The sequence below is a fragment of the Scyliorhinus torazame genome, chromosome 15 (genome assembly GCF_047496885.1).
Source record: "Scyliorhinus torazame isolate Kashiwa2021f chromosome 15, sScyTor2.1, whole genome shotgun sequence".
In the NCBI taxonomy this organism is placed as follows: domain Eukaryota; kingdom Metazoa; phylum Chordata; class Chondrichthyes; order Carcharhiniformes; family Scyliorhinidae; genus Scyliorhinus; species Scyliorhinus torazame.
Window position 1 is genome coordinate 194617203 of NC_092721.1, and position 23090 is coordinate 194640292.

The window sequence follows — 23090 nt, forward strand, 5'->3', positions numbered from 1 at the left end:
CGCTATCTTACCCTCCGCGCAATACATGCGTTCCATGGCGCCGCCATCTTGTTCCACCCCTGCAACTTGCGTTCCATGGGCGCCACCATTTTGTAATCCTCAAGAACTTCAGGTGCCGCCATCTTGTCTACCCCTCAGCACGTGGGCTCCACCAGCGTTCCAGGATCCGAGCTCACCAGCCGCCCCATTACCCGACGACCAACCAAGACTCTCCTCCATGTCAATCGACCAGTCTCGTCCGCATAACCTGACCAACGCATCCACCAGCGTGAAAGTCGACGGACATGTAACCTCCTGCCTGCTGGACTCCGGGAGCACCGAAAGCTTCATAAACTCGGATACGGTAACGCGCTGCTCCCTCATGATACACTCCGCCAACCAAATAATCTCCCTGGCCTCCGAATCTCTTTGCGTAGCGATCCGGGGGTACTGTATGTTCATGCTCACGGTCCAGGGCAGAGAATTCAGCGGGCTCCGCCTCTACATCCTCCCTAATCTCTGCGCTGCACTAATCCTCGGCCTGGACTTCCAGTGCAACCTCCAGAGCCTAACTCTGAAATCCGGCGGGCCCTTACCACCCCTTACTGTGTGCGGCCTCGCGACCCTAAATGTCAACCCACCTTCCCTCTTTGCCAATCTAACTCCAGATTGCAAACCCGTCGCCACCAGGAGCAGGCGGTACAGAACCCAGGACAAGACCTTCATCAGGTCCGAAGTCCAGCGGCTGCTTCGGGAAGGCATCATCGAGGCCAGCAACAGCCCCTGGAGAGTTCAAGTGGTAGTAGTTAAAACTGGGGAGAAATACCGAATGGTCATGGACTACAGCCAGACCATCAACTGATACACACAGCTCGACGCGTATCCCCTCCCACGCATATCTGACATGGTCAATCAGATTGCGCAGTATCGAGTCTTCTCCACAGTTGACTTGAAGTCCACCTACCACCAGCTCCCCATCCGCCGGGAGGACCGCCAATACACTGCGTTCGAAGCAGATGGCCGCCTCTGTCACTTCCTTAGAGTTCGCTTCGGCGTCACCAATGAGGTCTCAGTCTTCCAGCGAGAGATGGACCGAATGGTTGACCAGTACGGGCTGTGGACCACCTTCCCGTACCTAGATAACATTACCATCCGCGGCCACGATCAGCAGCACCACGACGCAAACCTCCAAAAATTCCTCCATACCGCCAAACTCCTTAACCTCACCTACAAAAAGGAGAAATGCGTGTTCAGCACCAACCACTTAGCCATCCTTGGCTATGTCATGGAAAATGGAGTCCTAGGGCCCGACCCCGACCGCATGCGCCCCCTCCTGGAACTCCCTCTCCCCAACTGCCCCGAGGCCCTGAAACGATGCCTGGGGTTTTTCTCGTATTACGCCCAGTGGGTCCCGAATTATGCGGACAAGGCCCGCCCACTCATCAAGTCCACAGTTTTCCCCCTGACGGCTGACGCCCGCCAGGCCTTCAACCACATCAAGGCGCACATCGCCAAGGCCACGATGCACGCGTTTGATGAGACCCTCCACTTTCAGGTGGAGAGCGATGCATCAGACGTAGCTATGGCCGCTAACCTCAACCAGGCGAGCAGACCCGTGGCTTTCTTCTCCCGCACCCTCCATGCCTCCGAAATTCGGCACTCCTCTGTCGAAAAGGAGGCCCAACCCATTGTGGAAGCTGTGCAACATTGGAGGCATTACCTGGCCGGCAGGAGATTCACTCTCCTCACTGACCAACGGTCGGTTGCCTTCATGTTTAACAACACACAGCGGGATAAGATCAAAAATTACAAGATCTTGAGGTGGAGGATCGAGCTCTCCACCTCTAACTATGAAATCTTGTATCGCCCGGGGAAGCTCAATGAGCCCCCTGATGCCCTATCCCGCCGTACATGATACATGTGCCAGCGCACAAGTGGACCGACTCCAGGCTCTCCACTATGACCTCTGCCACCCGGTTCTTCCATTTTGTCAAGGCCCGCAACCTGCCCTAATCCATTGAGGAGGTCAGGACCCTAACCAGGGACTGCCAAGTCTGCGCAGAGTGCAAGCCGCACTTCTACCGGCCAGATAGAGTGCACCTGGTGAAGGCCTCCCGCCCCTTTGAGCGCCTTAGCATGGACTTCAAAGGGCCCCTCTCTTCCACCGACCGCAACGTGTACTTCCTCAATGTAATTGACGAATACTCCCGGTTCCCTTTCTCCATCCCGTGCCCCGACATGACTTCTGCCACGGTCATCAAAGCCCTGCACAACATCTTCACCCTGTTTGGTTTCCCCACCTACATCAACAGCGATCGGGGATCCTCCTTCATGAGCGATGAGCTGCGTCAGTTCCTGCTCAGCAAAGCCATCGCCTCGAGCAGGACGACCAGCTACAACCCCCGGGGTAACGGGCAGGTGCAGAGGGAGAACGGGAAGGTCTGGAAGGCCGTCCTGCTGGCTCTTCAGCCTAGAAATCTCCCGGTCTCCCGCTAGAAGGAGGTCCTCCCCGACGCACTCCACCCCATCAGGTCGTTCCTATGCACCGCCACTAATGAGACCCCTCACGAACGTGTGTTTGTGATCCCCAGGAAGTCCACCTCCGGGGTCTCGCTCCCGACGTGGCTGACAGTTCCTGGGCCCGTCCTCCTCCGGAAGCATGTGCGGAGCCATAAATTGGATCCCTTGGTTGAGAAAGTCCACCTCGTCCATGCAAACCCTCAGTACGCCTACGTGGCACACCCCAACGGGCGACAGGACACAGTCTCCCTCCAGGACCTGGCACCCGCTGAGTCCCCACCTACAACCCCCGACCTAACACCACTCCTCCCCCCCCCCCCCCCCCCCGATTGCCTCATTCACCCCTGCACCACCCACCCTCCCACCAGCGAACCTTACCACAGCCCCCACCCCAGCAGGATCCGTCCCCTCACTGGATCCACTCGGGGTGACGAATACGAGGACAACACGCTCCCGGAGTCGCAGGTGACCACGCCGGTGCCCACATCACCACCAGGACTGAGGCGATCGCAGCGGAGGGTCGAGCCCCTGACAGACTGAATCTGTAATGTTTTTCTTCACATCCCGCCGGACTCTTTTTTAAACAGGGGGTGAATGTGATAAACACCACTAGTAATATTGCATGTAGTACGGTACTGCCCATGTATTACAGGTACAACAGTAAATCCCAGCCTGCTGGCTCCTCCCAGCAGGAGGCGTATAAAAGTGTCTGCTCTCCTGTGCTGCTTCCATTCTGGTTCCAGCTGCAGGAGGCACAACATCTTGTGCAATAAAGCCTCGATTGTTTCACCATCCTCGTCTCGTGGTAATTGATGGTAATCAGGGATACGGCACAAGGAAGTGCTGAGGGTTTTGGCAAAGGTTGGTATCATGACCGGAACAGGCTTGGAGGGCCAAAGGGCCTGTTCCTGTGCTGTATTGTTCTTTGTTCTTTGTCCCTTCCGATTTGTCCTGTCCTTTTTTTTAAGTCAGTGTTGCCAATCTGCAACCCAATGGCAGCCCAGGAGCTGCTATCTTCCTCCTTCGTTTAGGCGGGAATTCTTCCAGTGTTGAAGAATGTAGTGCTGTGTGTGGGCAGATTTGATAAATTCTCTCTCTTGTACTGGAGAGGGGGTTTAGTTCGACTACACTTTTAACGAGAAATGCGACATCTTTTTTTTCATCAGTGGCTCGTAGAGGCTTTGATGAAAGACTTCAAAACGAGGGAAGAAATCGCCCTTTAGTCTTTCTAACTTCTCACGACGAAAGGCAGCTTCATTAGAGGGAGACGCATTATCTGCAGAATGCATCTACTGAACGTAATCCACCCACCAGCGAGGTAATGGACTTACTGTTATCACCCTGGGATATTGTACATTGGATGAAGTTCATACCAGAGTCTCATCATGTCTTTGACAAGAATCTCATAAAGCAAGCTATTATTCTTCACTGCGAACCCTCTGGCCCCAGAATTACTTAGACTTTGATGGCGACCTGTTTAATAACAGGGCATTCCAGCAGGTTGTTTGTCATCACAGAGCCTTTCTATTGGACAGAGGAAAGAAAAGGGGAGCATTTATAGAGGAAGACAGGCTTCTATTTACATGGAAAGGAAGCTACACCATTGCACTGTTGGACCTGCCGTCTTTCAGATGAGATGTTGAACCGAGGCCTCAGCTTTCCCCGGTAGTAGCTGGCTCCTTTAAGGGGCGATTGTCTGAAAGGTCATGTGACCTGCTCGTCCAATCGGTAGTGAGCGCGCGGGAATTGGCGGGCAGAGTGGGGGTTCTTTTGCTCAGTCTGATCCAGGAGGCCGACTAACAGCGTTGTGGCTGCACTACTCTGTACATAGCATGTTGTGTAAATCAACGTTGGTTGTTTGCACCTATCTGGTGGAGCCACCCTCATGGATTCACCCCTGACCTCATCCCAGACTCCCAGTTTGTTATGGAAAAGAGCTCAGTGTCACTGAGCTAGCCACTTCAGAAGGGAACTTCAACTGCGATACCTTTGCTTCAGCGAGCAGCATTCCAAGCAAATAACTTCGGGAGACCAGCCTTTTCGGGCAGGATTTTATGTTTTGGGTCGGGTCCCCAGCGTCAGGGTCAAATGGGTCTCGTGATCCCACGCTGCGGTGATCAGTCACCCAGATGTTTAGTGGCCAGAATGTGGGCTTGCTGTCCAATTAAGGATGGGGGGAGAGTGGGGGATGGGAGGGGAGGGTGCGATTCTCAATGATGGGGGGCCAATAGGTGGTCCTCAAGTTTGACAGGAGATGAAGCCCGCAGTTCTTGAAGTGTTAAAAATTAAATTAAAAGTTGCCCCCACCCATTGGCCCCAGAGAACAAACGGAACATTCCATTGGTCTCTGACAGCCTTAAGTGGCCATTTAACCTCCTTAATTGGCTCCGGCTGCTGGACACAGCAAAGGAGGCCATTCAGGCCATTGTTACTGTGCTGGTTCTTTCACAGAGCTGTCTGTTAATCCCACTGCCCTGTAAATCTTCTGCCTTAAAGTGTTTATACGATGCTCTTACTGTTGAGGAGCACCCTTCGATTGCACGCTGCTAATAATTGAGCAGAGGAACGTTTTGCCTCCTTCCACTCCCAGCGGAATTTCTGATGGACAAATTAAAGGGCCGGGGATCAAAATAATCAGGCCCTGTCCCAAATTCCAACTCCCAATCTGTCCAATTCGGCCCATCCTGCCTGTTCTGGCTCGTTGAAAGATCAACCAATTTGGTCCCACTTCCCAGCTCGTTCCATATTATCCCTTGAAGTACTAATCCAATTTAGTTATGAAAGCTGATATTGAATCTGCTTCCACCACCCTTTCAGCAACAACTCACTGAGGAAAACAACATTTGCTTCTCCTCCCCACTGAATCTCCTTTTCCCACTGACCTTAAATCTCCCCATCTTTACCCCCTCATAATTCTTCATGATTCTGAACTCATCTATTAATCTCCTCATAACCGTCTCTGCTCGGACGAGAACAATCAGTTTTCCTGGTTTCTCCACATGACTCATCAACGGTACTGTCGTAATGAGTTGCTTCTGCAGCCTCTTTCAGGCCTTGACAATCCTTCCCAAAGATACCCGGACTGGGTCATGGTTCCCCAGTGATGTATAAAGCTTCAGCGCAATGAACCTCCTTTTTGGGCTCTGGGCCTGCATTTAGAAAGCCCTATGTTTTTTTCAAAAGTTATTGGCTGCATAGACACATGACATATACATTGGTTCGACACTGCAACGCATGTGGATGAGGCCTGGAAGTACGGGAGCCTTTTTGGCTCCTAGATTCAGTTGGAATTTGCATCTTCTCCTTGGATTTCTCACCAGTTAAATATTGGGAAGACGGAGGTCATTGGGTGCAATCGTACGGTCTCATCACGCCCGACTCGGGAAACAACAAGGCCATTAAATCCCACGAGCGGCCTCTCGCGAGATTTACGATGCTCCGGATGCCGATGGAGGAACTTGCGATCTGGATCTCGCACTCCCTGGGTGGGATCCAGATTTGCATACTTAAGTGAGCAGCTACGCCCCCGGGGTGGTCAGGGTCTGGGTGGGATAGTACCCTGGCACTCCCACTGCCACCTGGGCACCTTGGCATTGTCACCTGGGCACTCCGACTCGTGCCCCAGGCCAAGATTTCACAGCCCCGCTCCTCTCCTGTGGATTAGTGCGAATCACGCCATGGTAGCCCGAGAACTTCATTTTAATGCCATTAGTGAGCACTCGCTCCAGGCCTACCCCCCACATGGAATGATTGTTCACTTTGAGGAGCCCCTTGCTTTAAAGGGGTCTGAAGTCTGGCATGCAGGCGTTGTTTCCTGTGTCCTCCTTGCTGGGCATCTCTTCAGATTACCGCTGGGGGAGTGGCCGTCTTTAGTGGGAGCCAGGCAGTGGGTGGGAGGAGGTGAATACTGAGGGTCAGCACTGAGGAGGCGGCTGTGAGGTTTCTGGGTGGGGTCCCATGAGAGGCCCAACTTCAAGGGCAGAGTGGGCGATTCAGAAATGGGTTGCATTCCTGTCACATGAATACCCTCTCACTGTGGGCTGCACAACCAATTAAAAATAAGATTAAAAACAAAGAAGTGGGGGCAGCGCAGTGGTGCAGTGGGTGAGCTCTGTTGCCTCACGGCGCCGAGGTCCCAGGTTCGATCCCGGCTCCGGGTCACTGTCCGTGTGGAGTTTGCACATTCTCCCTGTGTTTGCGTGGGTTCCGTCCCCACAACCCAAAGATGCCCCTTAATTGGAAAAAATTAATTGGGTACTGTAGCACCATCAATATGACGCGAGGCAGGTTGAGGTAATGTCAATTGAAGGCTTTATTAAGCAGAACTTTATCCCCAGCAGCGTGGTTACAGAATGCAGCTGCTGAGGGAAATGGAGGGAAAAGCTGGGTTCTTATACAGGCATTTCTGGGTGGAGTCCAGTAGGTGGCAGATCCTATCAGGACCTGGCATCCCTCCACCAATAGCCTGTCGACACGTGGTGTACGGTATTACCCCTAATACATACCACCACATTCACCCCTTGTTGATAAAGAACCCGGCGGGATGGTGGTTCGCATGGTGGTAGGGGTTTACAGAGTCGGTACTGTGCCGTAACTTTGAACAAAACACAAAATTATCGCTTCAACTGGGCCAACAGGCCAAACAGGGTCGGCATGATGCCATAAGTATAACAAGACACAATAACTGAAAACTGGGCCAACGGACCAAACAGGGTCGGCATGATGCCATAACTATAACAAGACACAATAACTGAAAACGTTGAGAGTTAAAGTGATTCGATGAGCCGGATGGGCGCCCTGGTCGTCCTTTCCGATCGTCTCGGGCGTGGTGGTGATGGCGCTGGCTCGAGTCCCGTCGACTCTGGGAGCGTAGCGCTGTCCCCTGTGTCCTTACTCCTGGGCGGGACTGGGAGGAGAACCGAACCCCCCGGGAAGGGGGTGGCTGCGGGATGAACCGGCGGGAGTGAGGAGGTGGTGATTGGCATTGGGGGGGTGTGGGTAGCTCCGGCGGGCGCCAGATCCCGCAGGGAGACCGTGTCCTGTCAGCCATCGGGGTACTCCACATAGGCGTATTGCGGGTTGGGGTGAAGGAGATGCACCCGTTCCACCAACGGATCTGACTTGTGCGCCCGCACATGTTTCCGGAGCAGAATGGGTCCCGGAGCTGCAAGCCAGGTCGGAAGTGGCGTTCCAGAGGAGGACTTCCTAGGAAAGAGGAGGAGGCGCTCGTGAGGCGTTTGATTCGTGGTGGTGCACAGCAGGGACCGGATAGAGTGAAGGGCATCCGGGAGGACTTCCTGCCAGCGGGAAATTGGGAGACTCCTAGACCGGAGGGCCAGCAGGGCGGCCTTCCAGACCGTTCCATTCTCCCTTTCTACCTGCCCGTTCCCCCGGGGGTTGTAACTGGTCGTCCTGCTCGAGGCTATGCCCCTGCTGAGCAGGAATTGACGCAATTCGTCACTCATAAAGGAGGACGCCCTGTCGCTATGGATATAGTCGGGGAAACCGAACAGTGTAAAAGGGCTTTAATGACCGTGGACGCTGTCATGTTGGGGCAGGGGATGGCGAAAGGGAAACGGGAGTATTCGTCAACGACGTTCAGGAAGTACGCGTTGCGATCACTGGAGGGGAGGGGGCCTTTGAAATCCAAACTGAGGCGTTCAAAGGGTCGCGAGGCCTTAACCAGGTGCGCTCTATCTGGCCTGAAAAAGTTCGGTTTGCACTCAGCCCAGATCTGGCAGTTTCTGGTGACTGTTCGGACGTCCTCGACAGAGTAAGGGAGGTTGCGGGCCTTAAGGAAGTGGTAGAAACGAGTGACCCCCGGGTGGCAGAGGTCCGCGTGGAGGGCTTGTAGACGGTCCACTTGTACATTGGCACATGTGCCACGAGTTAGGGCATCGGATGGCTCGTTCAGCTTTCCGGGACGGTACAAGATCTCATAATTGAAGGTGGAGAGTTCGATCCTCCACCGCTAGATCTTGTCTTTCTTGATCTTGCCCCGCTGTGCATTATCGAACATGAAGGCAACCGATCATTGGTCAGTGAGGAGAATGAATCTCCTACCGGCCACGTAATGCCTCCAGTGTCGCACAGCTTCCACTATTGCTTGTGCCTCCTTTTCCACTGAGGAGTGGCGGATTTCTGAAGCGTGAAGGGTTCGGGAGAAGAAGGCCACGGGTCTGCCTGCTTGGTTGAGGGTGGCCGCCAGAGCTACATCCGATGCGTCGCTCTCAACCTGGAAGGGGAGGGACTCGTCTATGGCGCGCATCGTGGCCTTTGCGATATCCGCTTTGATGCGGCTAAAGGCCTTGCATGCCTCTGTCGACAGGGGAAAAGTAGTGGACTGGATTAGCGCACGGGCCTTGTCGGCGTATTGTGGAACCCACTGGGCGTAATAAGAAAAGAAGCCCAGGCAACGTTTCAGGGCTTTGGCACAGTGGGGGAGAGGGAACTCCATGAGGGGGCGCATGCGTTCAGGGTCGGGGCCTATCACTCCATTACGCACTACGTAGCCCAGGATGGCTAGACGATCGGTGCGGAACACGCATTTTTCTTTGTTGTAAGTGAGGTTCAGGGCGTGAGCGGTCTGGAGGAACTTTTGGAGATTGGCGTCGTGGTCCTGCTGGTCGTGGCCGCAGATGGTGACGTTGTCGAGTTACGGGAACGTGGCCCGTAAACCGTGCTGGTCAACCATTCGGTCCATCTCTCGTTGGAAGACCGAGACTCCGTTCGTGACGCCGAATGGAACCCTTAAAAAGTGGTATAACTGCCCGTCTGCTTCGAAGGCAGTATAGTTGCGGTCACCGGGACGGATGGGGAGCTGGTGGTAGGCGGACTTGAGGTCCACGGTGGAAAAGACCTTGTACTGTGCAATCCGATTGACCATGTCGGATATGCGGGGGAGAGGGTACGCATCTAGCTGAGTGTACCTTTTGATGGTCTGACTGTAGTCGATGACCATCCTCTGTTTCTCCCCGGTCTTAACGACTACCACCTGGGCTCTCCAGGGACTGTTGCTAGCCTGGATGATGCCTTCCTTCAGCAGCCTCTGGACTTCGGACCGGATAAATGCTCGGTCCTGGGCGCTGTACCGTCTGCTCCTTGTGGCGACGGGTTTGCAATCCGGGGTGAGGTTCGCAAACAAGGAAGGCGGTTCAACCTTGAGGGTCGCGAGGCCGCAGACAGTCAGTGGGGGAAGAGGGCCGCCAAATTTAAATGTTAAACTCTGGAGGTTTCATAGGAGTGTGGGCGCACAGAGATGGGGGAGGACATACAGCCGGTAATTTCGGAACTTCCTCCCCTGCACCATTAGGTTAGCGATGCAGAACCCCGTGATCTGAACGGAGTGGGATCCTGCCGCCAGGAAAATTTCCTGGGTGCTTGGCTGAATTACGAGGGAACAGCGCCTTACCGTGTCCGGATGAATGAAGCTCTCCGTGCTCCCAGAGTCGATAAGACCCGGCGTCTCGTAGCCATTCACTAGGACTGTAGTGGTTGCAGTCTGGAGCGTCCGGGGTCGCGACTGGTCGAGGGTCGTCGAAGCTCGGCGTGGTTGTTGAAGTTGAGCACCGTAATCAGGCAGTATGTGGCCGTCTGTGTCGGGGTCCTTCAGCCAAGATGGCGGCGTCCACGGATCGAGCGCGGTCAGGGGTGGACAAAATGGCAGTGCCCATCTCTCCCTCGTGGCGTCCGGGGTGCAAAATGGCGGCGTCCATTGGTCGCACGTGGATCGCTGGGGGGGGTGGGCGCTGGGTCTGTGGTCCCGTTTCTTCCCCGGAGAAAGCAGCGACCCCGCGGGACTTGCACACCGTCACGTAGTGGCCCTTCTTCCCGCAGCTTTTGCAGGTGGCCGTGCGGGCCGGGCAGCGCTGCCGAGGGTGTTTCGGCTGGCCGCAAAAATAGCAGCGGGCCCCCCCCCGGTTGGTCTGGTGTTTTGGCTGCGCACGTTTTCGGGGGTGGAGGGGGGTGTCAGAGAGTCGACCGCAGCGGGGGTCCACGGAGCCCAAGGGGCTGTAGTGCGGTCGGGGGCGTAGGCGCGGGCGTTACGCGAGGCCACATCGAGGGATGCCGCCAGGGCCCGAGCTTCTGTCAGTCCCAGAGATTCTTTCTCCAGAAGCCTCTGGCGGATCTGAGAAGAGGCCAAACCTGCCACATACGCATCGCGGACCAGGAGCTCTGTGTGTTCATTCGCTGTTACCGCCGGGCAGTTGCAGTTTCGACCCAGGATCTGCAGGGCGTTATAAAACTCGTCCAGCGATTCCCCCCGAAATTGCCGTCGTGTGACGAGCTGGTAGCGAGCAAAAACCTGGTTGGCGGGCCGGATGTAGATATCCTTCAGCGGGCGATGGCACCGGTGAAACCGTCCTCGTCCTCGATAAGGGAGTAGACGTCAGGACTCACCCTGGAATAGAGGACCTGCTTCTTTTGTTCATCTGTCGGTGTGCCGGGGGCCGTTCGGAGGTAGCCCTCAAAGCATGCCATCCAGTGTTTGAAGATAGATGTTGAGTTAGCTGCTTGGGGTGCGATGCGCAGGCACTACCGGGTGATTCAGAGCTCCATGTTCCCACGTCGTTTTCTTCAATTTAAATTCTGCTTAATAAATTGTAGCACCGTCAATATGACGCGAGGCAGGTTGAGGTAATGTCAATTGAAGGCTTTATTAAGCAGAACTTTATCCCCAGCAGCGTGGTTACAGAATGCAGCTGCTGAGGGAAATGGAGGGAAAAACTGGGTTTTTATACCGGCATTTCTGGGTGGAGTCCAGTAGGTGGCAGATCCTATCAGGACCTGGCATCCCTCCACCAATAGCCTGTCGACATATGGTGTACCGTATTACCCCTAATACATACCACCACAGGTACTCTAAATTTAAAAAAGAAAACACAGAAGTTGTCCCTTTTCCTCAACCCTCACCTGATCCCCAGACATCACGGCTCGGAGGGGGAAAGGGATGTCTGGACTCGTGAGTGCACCTGGTCCGAGGTCAGATGGCGCCTCAGCAGGTGGGAATTTGAGCTGAGGGGGTTGAGGGAAGTGGAACCCCTCTTTTGGAGGTCTCACCGACTCCGTACTTCCCCTGGAAGAGACACCACTCCCTGGAGGGTGGGGGCTTTCCCACAGGGCAACCAAACCAAATGCTGGTTTAAACTAGTATGGCAGGGGGGTGGGCACGGGAGCAATAGGTCAGAAGGTGAGAGCATTGAGGGAGAACTAGGGAATAGGGACAGTGTGGCTCTGAGGCAGAGCAGACAGGGAGAAGTTGCTGAACATAGCGGGTCTGGTGGCCTGAAGTGCATATGTTTTAATGCAAGGAGTATTACGGGTAAGGCAGATGAACTTAGAGCTTGGATTAGTACTTGGAACTATGATGTTGTTGCCATTACAGAGACCTGGTTGAGAGAAGGGCAGGATTGGCAGCTAAACGTTCCAGGATTTAGATGTTTCAGGCGGGATAGAGGGGGATGTAAAAGGGGAGGCGGAGTTGCGCTACTTGTTCGGGAGAATATCACAGCTGTACTGCGAGAGGACACCTCAGAGGGCAGTGAGGCTATATGGGTAGAGATCAGGAATAAGAAGGGTGCAGTCACAATGTTGGGGGTTTACTACAGGCCTCCCAACAGCCAGCGGGAGATAGAGGAGCAGATAGGTAGACAGATTTTGGAAAAGAGTAAAAACAACAGGGTTGTGGTGATGGGAGACTTCAACTTCCCCAATATTGACTGGGACTCACTTAGTGGGACTCACTATATGGTATTGGGGAATGAGCCCGGCCAGGTGGTAGATGTTTCACTAGGGGACCATTTCGGTAACAGTGACCACAATTCAGTAAGTTTTAAAGTACTGGTGGACAAGGATAAGAGTGGTCCGAGGATGAATGTGACGAATGTGATATAAAATAGTTACTTTAGAGTTACTAGTTAATGTAATGTAGAAATAAGCCACTTTGATTCTTGCAGTTAGGGACAAAGGAATTTGAGACCGCATGGAAAAAGCAGGAAGAGGTGGGTCTATGAGAGTGATGCTGCATTGATGGGGGCCAGAGAAAGGGATTGGAAGTGAGCCAATCAGAATAGATCGAACAGGTCAGGAGGGACATAGGCTGACCTATGTCCGTCGAGTATGTGAAACTTGATACCATTTGAATTGATTTTGCAGAGATCCCTTTGTCTTTTAGTTCAGTCGTTTTTCTGGAGTGTAAGAGGCTGGATGTCCTTTTACATTTCTGTAAGATGATTAAGCTTGCAAGCTAAATAAATAACTTCTGTTTACGTGCGAATCCGTCTCAACTTTTATTGAGGCCAGACTGACAGAGAAAGAAATTTGGAGATCTACAAATGTGCTAAATTGGGGGAAGGCTAATTATAACAATATTAGGCGGGAACTGAAGAACATAGATTGGGGGCGGATGTTTGAGGGCAAATCAACATCTGACATGTGGGAGGCTTTCAAGTGGCAGTTGAAAGGAATACAGGACCGGCATGTTCCTGTGAGGAAGAAGGATAAATACGGCAATTTTCGGGAACCTTGGATGACGAGTGATATTGTAGGCCTCGTCAAAAAGAAAAAGGAGGCATTTGTCAGGGCTAAAAGGCTGGGAACAGACGAAGCCTGCGTGGAATATAAGGAAAGTAGGAAGGAACTTAAGCAAGGAGTCAGGAGGGCTAGAAGGGGTCACGAAAAGTCATTGGCAAATAGGGTTAAGGAAAATCCCAAGGCTTTTTACACGTACATAAAAAGCAAGAGGGTCGCCAGGGAAAGGGTTGGCCCACTGAAGGATAAGCAAGGGAATCTATGTGTGGAGCCAGAGGAAATGGGCGAGGTACTAAATGAATACTTTGCATCAGTATTCACCAAAGAGAAGGAATTGGTAGATGTTGAGTCTGGAGAAGGGGGTGTAGATAGCCTGGGTCACATTGTGATCCAAAAAGACGAGGTGTTGGGTGTCTTAAAAAATATTAAGGTAGATAAGCCCCCAGGGCCTGATGGGATCTACCCCAGAATACTGAAGGAGGCTGGAGAGGAAATTGCTGAGGCCTTGACAGAAATCTTTGGATCCTCGCTGTCTTCAGGGGATGTCCCGGAGGACTGGAGAATAGCCAATGTTGTTCCTCTGTTTAAGAAGGGTAGCAAGGATAATCCCGGGAACTACAGGGCGGTGAGCCTTACTTTAGTGGTAGGGAAATTACTGGAGAGAATTCTTCGAGACAGGAACTACTCCCATTTGGAAGCAAATGGACGTATTAGTGAGAGGCAGCACGGTTTTGTGAAGGGGAGGTCGTGTCTCACTAACTTGATCGAGTTTTTCGAGGAGGTCACTAAGATGATTGATGCAGGTAGGGCAGTGGATGTTGTCTATATGGACTTCAGTAAGGCCTTTGACAAGGTCCCTCATGGTAGACTAGTACAAAAGGTGAAGTCACACGGGATCAGGGGTGAGCTGGCAAGGTGGATACAGAACTGGCTAGGCCATAGAAGGCAGAGAGTAGCAATGGAGGGATGCTTTTCTAATTGGAGGGCTGTGACCAGTGGTGTTCCACAGGGATCAGTGCTGGGACCTTTGCTCTTTGTAGTATATATAAATGATTTGGAGGAAAATGTAACTGGTCTGATTAGTAAGTTTGCAGATGACACAAAGTTGGTGGAATTGCGGATAGCGATGAGGACTGTCGGAGGATACAGCAGGATTTAGATTGTCTGGAGACTTGGGCGGAGAGATGGCAGATGGAGTTTAATCCGGACAAATGTGAGGTAATGCATTTTGGAAGGTCTAATGCAGGTAGGGAATATACAGTGAATGGTAGAACCCTCAAGAGTATTGAAAGTCAAAGAGATCTAGGAGTACAGATCCACAGGTCATTGAAAGGGGCAACACAGGTGGAGAAGGTAGTCAAGAAGGCATACGGCATGCTTGCCTTCATTGGCCGGGGCATTGAGTATAAGAATTGGCAAGTCATGTTGCAGCTGTATAGAATCTTAGTTAGGCCACACTTGGAGTATAGTGTTCAATTCTGGTCGCCACACCACCAGAAGGATGTGGAGGCTTTAGAGAGGGTGCAGAAGAGATTTACCAGAATGTTGCCTGGTATGGAGGGCATTAGCTATGAGTAGTGGTTGAATAAACTCGGTTTGTTCTCACTGGAACGAAGGAGGTTGAGGGGAGACCTGATAGAGGTATACAAAATTATGAGGGGCATAGACAGAGTGGATAGTCAGAGGCTTTTCCCCAGGGTAGAGGTGTCAATTACTAGGGGGCATAGGTTTAAGGTGAGAGGGGCAAGGTTTAGAGTAGATGTACGAGGCAAGTTTTTTATGCAGAGGGTAGTGGGTGCCTGGAACTCGCTACCGGAGGAGGTGGTGGAAGCAGGGACGATAGGGACATTTAAGGGGCATCTTGACAAATACATGAATAGGATGGGAATAGAAGGATACGGACCCAGAAAGTGTAGAAGATTGTAGTTTAGTCGGGCAGCATGGTCGGCACGGGCTTGGAGGGCCGAAGGGCCTGTTCCTGTGCTGTACATTTCTTTGTTGTTGTTTGCCTGCCCTGTCCGATGAAAGGGACATGGCTTACCTTTCCAATGGGTCATGATATACCCTTCAAATGGGTTATTGCTCCCCCCAATGAGCTGCTGCAGTGCACCGAGCAGGGCCCCTCAGCGTTAAGAAGGGCACTGGCCCTGGGCCCACACCCCCAGTCTCCTCGCTCCTCCGTTCCCTTGACGCAAGCAACTGCATTGTCCTTGTGGGGAGGGGGGAATTTCAACCCCGCCCTCGGAACCGGGGACAGCCTTGGTGCCCGGCGCCACACACCAGTAATGGTGAAGTTGAGGGACTTGGTCTGAATCCTTGACTTGATCGACGTCTGGTGGCAACTCCAAACTTACCCTGGCGTGTTTTCTTCCGTAAGGCCTGAAGTCAGAGCATCCAGAAACAACTGTCTACACATTCCAAAGGCGTACAAGCACCACGTTCCATCGGTTTCTGTGCAGTGGGTGCTGTGCTCGGACCACCGCCTGGTCTGGGCAGGAGCAGTTCTGTTCTGCGTTCGGACGCGGTCCACGTACTGACACTTCAACAACCTGCTGCTAGAGAACGAGTGGTTGGTCTTTCAGGGCAAAGAATTGCCCTTGACTGAGTGTCGCAGATTGCCACATTCCAAAGTCCAGGACTATGTGCTGAGAGGCGCACTTAAGCTTGGGGCAGCCACAGAGGCACGATGGGGAATAGTTGCTGTCTAAGACCTTTCAGTCATGGTGAACGGATGGGAATGGAATTGCATAAAAATCCCTCAGGCCACATAATAACTTAAGAGCCAGGAGCAGGAGTAGTTAGTTCAGCACCTCGAACCCGCTCCGCCATTCAATACGACCATGACTGATCTCCTCGCGTCCTCAACTCCACTTTCCTGCCCATTCTCCATAACCCTTCAACCCATTACTAATTAAAAATCTGTCTATCTCCCCCTTAAATTTACTCAATGTCCCAGCATCCACCGCACTCTGGGGTAGTGAATTCCACAGGTTCACAACCCTTTGAGAGAAGTAATTTCTCCTCATCTCTGTTTTAAATCTACTCCCCCTTATCCTAAATCTATGACCTCTCATTCTGGATTGCCCCACAAGAGGAAACATCCGCTCTCCGCCTACTTTGTCAATATTCTTTACCATCTTTTAAACCTCAATTAGATCTCCTCTCATTCTTCTGAACTCTGGGAATATGGGCCTAAACTGCTAAGTCTCTCTCCAGGCAAGCCCCTCATCCCTGGAATCAATTTAGTGAACGTCCTCTGAACTGCCTCTGATGCAACTACATCCCTCCTCAAATAAGGGGACCAAAGCTGTACACAGTACAGATGTGGCCTCACCAATGCCCTGTACAGTTCCAGCATCACTTCCCTATTTTTATACTCTGTTCCTTTCGCCATTAATGCCACAATTCCATTTGCCTTCCTTATTACCTCCTGCACCTTATTAACTGCATACTAGTTTTCTGCAATTGATGCACAAGGACTCAAATTAAATGTATACAACTATATTATGTGTCACAATTGTGTGGAAGAACCTGAGTGTAACATGGGGCACGCCCACTGGAATCAGGATGTGACATGGCCAGTAAATCCCATGAGAGGCCTCTTCCGGGATTCCCAATGGTCATTACGCCCCGCGAGATCTGAAGAGATGTCGGGAGCTTAAAAGCTCACTTAACTGTGCCGAAGCCAGATCTAACCGGCTCCCGTGTAGCCATCTGGGATGGCCACTTACAACAAGAAACATGGACGTTCGCAAACCTAAAGGGAAATGTGGACAATGTAAGATTCAGGCAGGCACAGGGCCTGCATGTATATTTGTGAGCAGACAATCCAGACAGCATCGAAACCCCCAGCCGATTAGCAATTTAATGACCCATCTCCGTAAGACAAAGGACTGATACTCAGGTATCCAAGGCGATTCCAGACATTTCGGTGCCACTCCCCTTAGTAAGGAAGCATGAACAACAAGGTCAACGACCGCTTAGGACACGCCCAGCCATCAAGGCACCCGCCCCTTTATTGGCTCAGATCGAAGGCAGTGATCGGGAACTGCCCAATTAATTGGGTCCAAACCTAAGGACCGCCCAAAAGAGCACGAAACCCCCAAGGATAAAGAGAGACACTGCCATGTGTTCGACCTCTTTTGGACCTGGTGCTCCGGCAACGTCCATCTCCAATCGCAGCACCACGAACAGAAGCAAGTCCAAGTTCAACGCTCGCTACCAGACGGATGAGCCTAGCTGAACCGCAGTTACTGCTCCCGCCCAGCAGATCCAGATTCGAACAAAGGCCACTGTTCCTCTGACCTAAGCTGAGTGCCTGAAGTTAAGTACAGGTTGTCATAGTGTTAGGTGTAATTTAGCTCGTAGTGTTTATGTTGCATGTATAAGTTAATCTTGTGTGTAAATAAAGTATTATTGAACTTGAACTAAGTAACTGGTTGTTGGGTCTTTGATCGATATCCGGTTGAACGTTATGGTGGTATCATTTGATGTCTGCCGACTCTGAAAGCAATATAATATCAATATATAGACAAAGGAAGGGCAACCTTATTGACTGCCATATTTATCGCGAGTAAATATAGCAACACCCGGAATCTATCAGCCTTGCCGAGAAAATATCAGCTGGACGCCGTTTGGCACTGGTCCCCACAATTGGGGGCCAGGCGGAACGGCACTTGGGGGGGTGGGTGTTCTCCCTGGTGATCGGGTGGTTGTCCTCTGGATAGCATGGTACCCTGGCACTGCTGATGCCACCCAGGCACCTTGGCACTGTCAGCTTGGCACCCTGACAGTGCCACATGTGTGCCAGTATGGCACTGCCATAGTAGCATCCAGGTGGCAATGCCAGGTGGGAAAGGACACTGCCAGGGTGCCAGAATAGCAGTGCCAAGGTGCCCAGGTGGCATTTTGCCCACTCCGTCGATCTGTCCCAGGGGTGCCGGAGCCATATGAGGTGGGGTTCGGGGGGGGGGGGAGGTGCTTAAGGACTCCTCAACAGGTGAGTTGCCGTGCGTTGGGGAGTCTGGGGATCACATTTGGGGATGAGGGGGGTTGAGAGATCACCCAATCTCTTCCTGAACTGGACAGCAGAGTTCCTCAGTCCAGGAAATTAGGCTGAGTCAGCCTCAGGAAGCGTTCCCGCCGAGTCCCAAAAAAGTAACAGAGTGCTGTTCGATAGCAGGGCTACAAGCACCGGGAATGACCCCGCTAAACCCGCCCAAAATGGGACGAAGTTTATTCCCATTCTATCTGTGTGGACAACTTAAATACCTTTGTACCATTTCTAGTGACCATTTTCAATGTTCAAAGTTTCTTTGAAGCACCTCAGAGTGCAATGTGATGTATGTAGAAATACTCGACTATCATTGCACTTTGTGATGGCACTTTGAAATATTTGTAATGTTCTTCTAGATATTTAACAAATAAAGTATATATTTGCGAAAAAAGGGTTTATTGGTCCGCCAACCTCCCTTCTTCTTGTAAGAGTTGGGCCTGCTTGAGCCTTATTGCTATGAATTTTAGGTAGCTTCTCAGCTATGTTGTTCAGCGCATCAGTAAGTAAAGTCGCCATAGTTCCAGATGGCCATAGGCTGTTACCCCTTTGAGGGGGAGAGCTGACTGGTGGTGGTTTAACCTGAGAATCATCATACCTCATGCAAGGGGAAAGGCTGAGAAGGCAGGAGGGCCTTCATGAATAATCTCAGCCAGTACGGGAATTGAACCCGTGCTGTTCGCCTTGCTCTGCATCACAAACCAGCTGTCCAACCAACTGAGCTAAACGGGCTCCCATACCAGCCCATCAGTGTCAACATGAAGGCTATCTCTAAATATTCGGCTTTCTTCGCCTCCAAACAAGCACAACAGGGTTCAGATTCATCTGGAAAAGTGAAGCCACAGACTTCTCGCATGTTCCTTCATCCATGTGATTCATTCCTTAATCAGCTTTCTCCCCAATAACGAAGAGCCACTTAGTAAAATGCTGTCATCTCATCAAAGCGCAGCCGAAGTGTGACTGAATGAAGATTGATTAAGGTAATATTCTGCTGGGTGGCTTCTTTTGATACAAAGATGAAATGGAGTACTCTTGCCGTGAATTAGGAAACCATACCGCGCAGGCCAATTTACTGGACACGACAGTAAAACAGAATTCCCCAATTGGCTGGCCATCAAGCTTGAAACTCTCCCTGGTGCCTTGCATTGTTCGGGTCCGCTTTACATATCAAAGAAGTCTAAAAATGCAGCACTCCCTCAGCACTACGGGAGGGAGCCCAGCTTTTGCACATCAAGTCCTTTGGGGCAAGTCTTGGACAATGATCATTGCGCTCATGCAGATTAAGACCACGATGAGCACAGTTTGGATTTATGAGGCAGCTAGTAAGTTGTTGGACTATCCCAGGGAGCCATGTGGGATAGAGCCAGACATTGGGCAGCATGGTGGCACAATGGTCACCACTGTTGCCTCACAGCGCCATGGACCCCGGTTCAATTCCGACCTCGGGTGACTGTCGGAGTGGAGTTTGCACATTCTTCCCATGTCTGCGGGGGTTTCCTCCCACAGTCCAAAGATGTGCAGGTTAGGTGGATTGGCTGTGCTAAATTGCCCCTTGGTGGGGTTACGGGGATAGGGTGGAGTTTGGGCCAAGGTAGTGACTTTCAGAGAGTCGGTGCAGACTAGATGGGCCGAATGGCTTCCTTCTGCACTGTAGGGATTCTAACCAGCCTCCCACCCATTGGCTCTGTCTACAATTCCCACTGCCTCGGAAAGGCAGCCAGCATAATTAAGGACCCCACGCACCCCGGACATACTCTCTTCCACCTCCTTCCGTCAGGAAAAAGATACCAAAGTTTGAGGTCACGTACCAACCGACTCAAGAACAGCTTCTTCCCTACTGCCATCAGACTTTTGAATGGACCTACCTCGTATTAAGTTGATCTTTTCTCTACACCCTAGTTATGACTGTAACGTTACATTCTGCAGTCTCACCTTCCTTCCCTATGTACTGTATGTGTTGTCTGTATAGCATGCAAGAAACAATACTTGTCACTGTATACTAATATACGTGACAATAATCAATCAAATCAAATGATTCTTCTGCGGCACACAGGGAGAAGTTAGGACAAGTAGTCAAAAGGTCAAAGTGATAGATTTGAAGTGACTTAAAGGGAAAGGGATGGATAGTTTGAGAGGAGGGGAGGTTTAGGGAGGACATTTCAGTGCTTTGGACCTGGTCCGCTGAGACACAGCTGGCAATGGTGAAGCGATTAAAATTGAGATCTGCAAGAAACCAGAATTGGAGCAGTGCAGAGATCTCGGAGAATCAGAGGAGGTGACAGAGACAGGGAGGGATGAGGCCACAGATCGATTTGAAAGGATGAGGCTAAAATTGAGGCATTGGTGGAGCGGAAGCCAACGTAGCTCAGCGAGCACAGGGGTGATTATTGATTGGGACTTACTGGGTGGGGGAGGGTTAGTTTTAAACTAAAAGAATGGTCAGGTTTGGGTTAGGTGGGAGTTTAAAGTGTTAAAAGTCAGAATCATGACCCAAATCCTCTTCCAAGCAACCAGTTTTGAAGGAAGTGGGACATGGTGTGGGTGAACATCACATTGCCACCATACAATCTCGACCAATAAATATTATAATGAGGTTGTGTGCCCCTTTTTTACTCACCTTTTTAAAATTAACTCTGAATCTCAGGAAATCTGGCAGCCAAATCGAAAGAACACCTGGGTTTGCAAGGTAAATTATTTTCCACTTGGATCCAGCATGGTTGCCTGGACAATCTCTTAACCTCCTCCAAGCTCTGCCTGACCTGTCTCTGCAGGTCTCTGATCCAACCCGCCGGCCTCCCATCTGCCTCAGATTTCCCAAATCTCCCCAGGCCTTCAAATGTCTCACAGCCTGACTTCCAACTATTCCAATTCCCATGCCTTTGGCAGGCACCACACCGCTGCCACCATTGCCCAGCCCCCCCTCCCCACAGGGCCTTTGGTTTGTCCCCAGACGCCTCAGATCGCTTTTCTCTTACTTCTGGCTCCCCCTAACTTCTCACCACCAAAGCGTCAGCCCCCCTCCCAGCCAATCCCAGCTTCCCTCCCGCAAAGCCTTAAATAGCCCTCTTACCTTCCTCTTACAACAGTTGATCATAGGATCAACAGGGAATCGCGGTTGGCATGGGAACGTTTGGCATAGGTTACATTTAATTCATGGCAATTGGCTACCCACTGCTCAAAAGGGCGCAGGGCCAGGATGGCAGGGGTGAGCCAGCATGAAGGTTGATGGCGCCAACTTATGGGTAACTTGCCTCTGATCTAGAACCCAACCTTTTTAAAAAATTCGTCCTATTGTCTCGATCAACAACCTTGTCTTGCAACTGGTTCCCCGATGCTATTACAATCTTATTTCTCCTTTCTACCAAATTAATAATTCACATCACCTGGTAAATGTGCAGCACAGGGTGTTGACTGAAGGACGCTCATGAATATCTCATTCAGAGATCAGACGGCATCTGGGCACACTGCATCTCCTCTTCAAGCCTGCGACTGTCTGGTGGTAATGTAATCTCGGTCACAGGGTTGCTCATTTTACCCTCGTTCCATGCATCTGTCCCAAATGACAAATTAAGCAATAAAAGACAGGCTGTACATGTACTGCACTGTCAAAGTGAAGAAAGGCCGGACAACTGAAGGACAAAACTGCAGGTCAAGCCCATCATTCTCGCAGCGTCCCCATTATTCAGCAACACAGTAAACATAAAGACCATCTCTGCTGTTCAGGTCCCATTGACAGACTGATGCTATTCACTTCCATGCTCACTGGCGTTTTATTAGATTATATAAAGCAAGCAGCTAGAAATGCGATTTTCAAAATGGCATAAAAATGTCTTGATGCAATCCGTTATCCTCTATTTATAGCAGTTGTTCATCCATTTAAAAGTGATAGATGGGAACTGGTCTAGTCAGATATATTTGAATTTTTTTAGCAACATGTTATAATCCGCAAGTAGCCTATGGGATAGGAACAATTAACTTCCCCGTGGCCCTTGCCCCATTAAGGGTACAGGGGACATGTAAACAATGGATAGCTCTATGATGTATAAAGCTGGCCAGTTAGCCAGCGTGAAGGCAGAGGCCCAGTTGGGATCTACCGTGTGATGTATCTCATCGTCATCGTAAATGAACTAAGTTGTTCGGAACTACTTGGTCCAGACTCCTTCCTGGCTTTATAAATCAATAGAAGTAAATAATTGGAGTCCACAAAAATTAAATCCTCCCGCAGCCTCTCATATTGCATCCCTCAATCTCAAGTCTTCGTGCCTTGCAAACCGTATTGGCGCAATCCCGAAAACAGGTGAGAGGATTGTGATAGACTATCAAATCACGCCCTGCCTGCTCTTTATGCTAATGGTTGCACAGCCCAGTGATTATTGGGTTGCTGACTTACTGCATGCCTCAGCCAGGGACCCAGGTTCGTGAGAGGCCATCACCCTTTAAAGCATGTCTGTGGCCCTTAAAGCCAACCTGCGCCCCTTAAAGTCAGCCTGCGCCCCTTAAATCCAGCCTGCGTCCCTAAAAGCCAGCTTGCACTCCTTAAAGCCAGCCTGCACACCTTAAAACTGGTTGTGGTGGTATGTATTAGGAGTAGTACGGTACCCAGTGATGCCGAGAGGCTATTGGTGGACAGACACTGGGTCCTGATTGGATCTGCCGCCTACTGGCTCCACCCAGTAAGGCGGAGTATAAGAACCCGGGTTCTCCCAGCAGCCTCATTCTGTAACCGAGCTGCTGGGGAACAAGTCTGCGTAATAAAGCGATCGATTGACTTCATCTCATCTCGCCTGGTGAGTGATTGATTGTGCTACAATTTATTACGCACACTTTAAAAGACTATGGCGCTCCAGATCGCCCGGAGTGTCTGCGAATCAGCCCCCACGCAGCAAACTCAGCGGACACTTTTAAACACTGGCTAGCGTGTTTTGAGGGATACCTCCGAACGGCCCCCGGCAGACCTACGGAAGACCATAAAATGCAGGTCCTGCATTCCAGGGTGAGTCCGGAAATC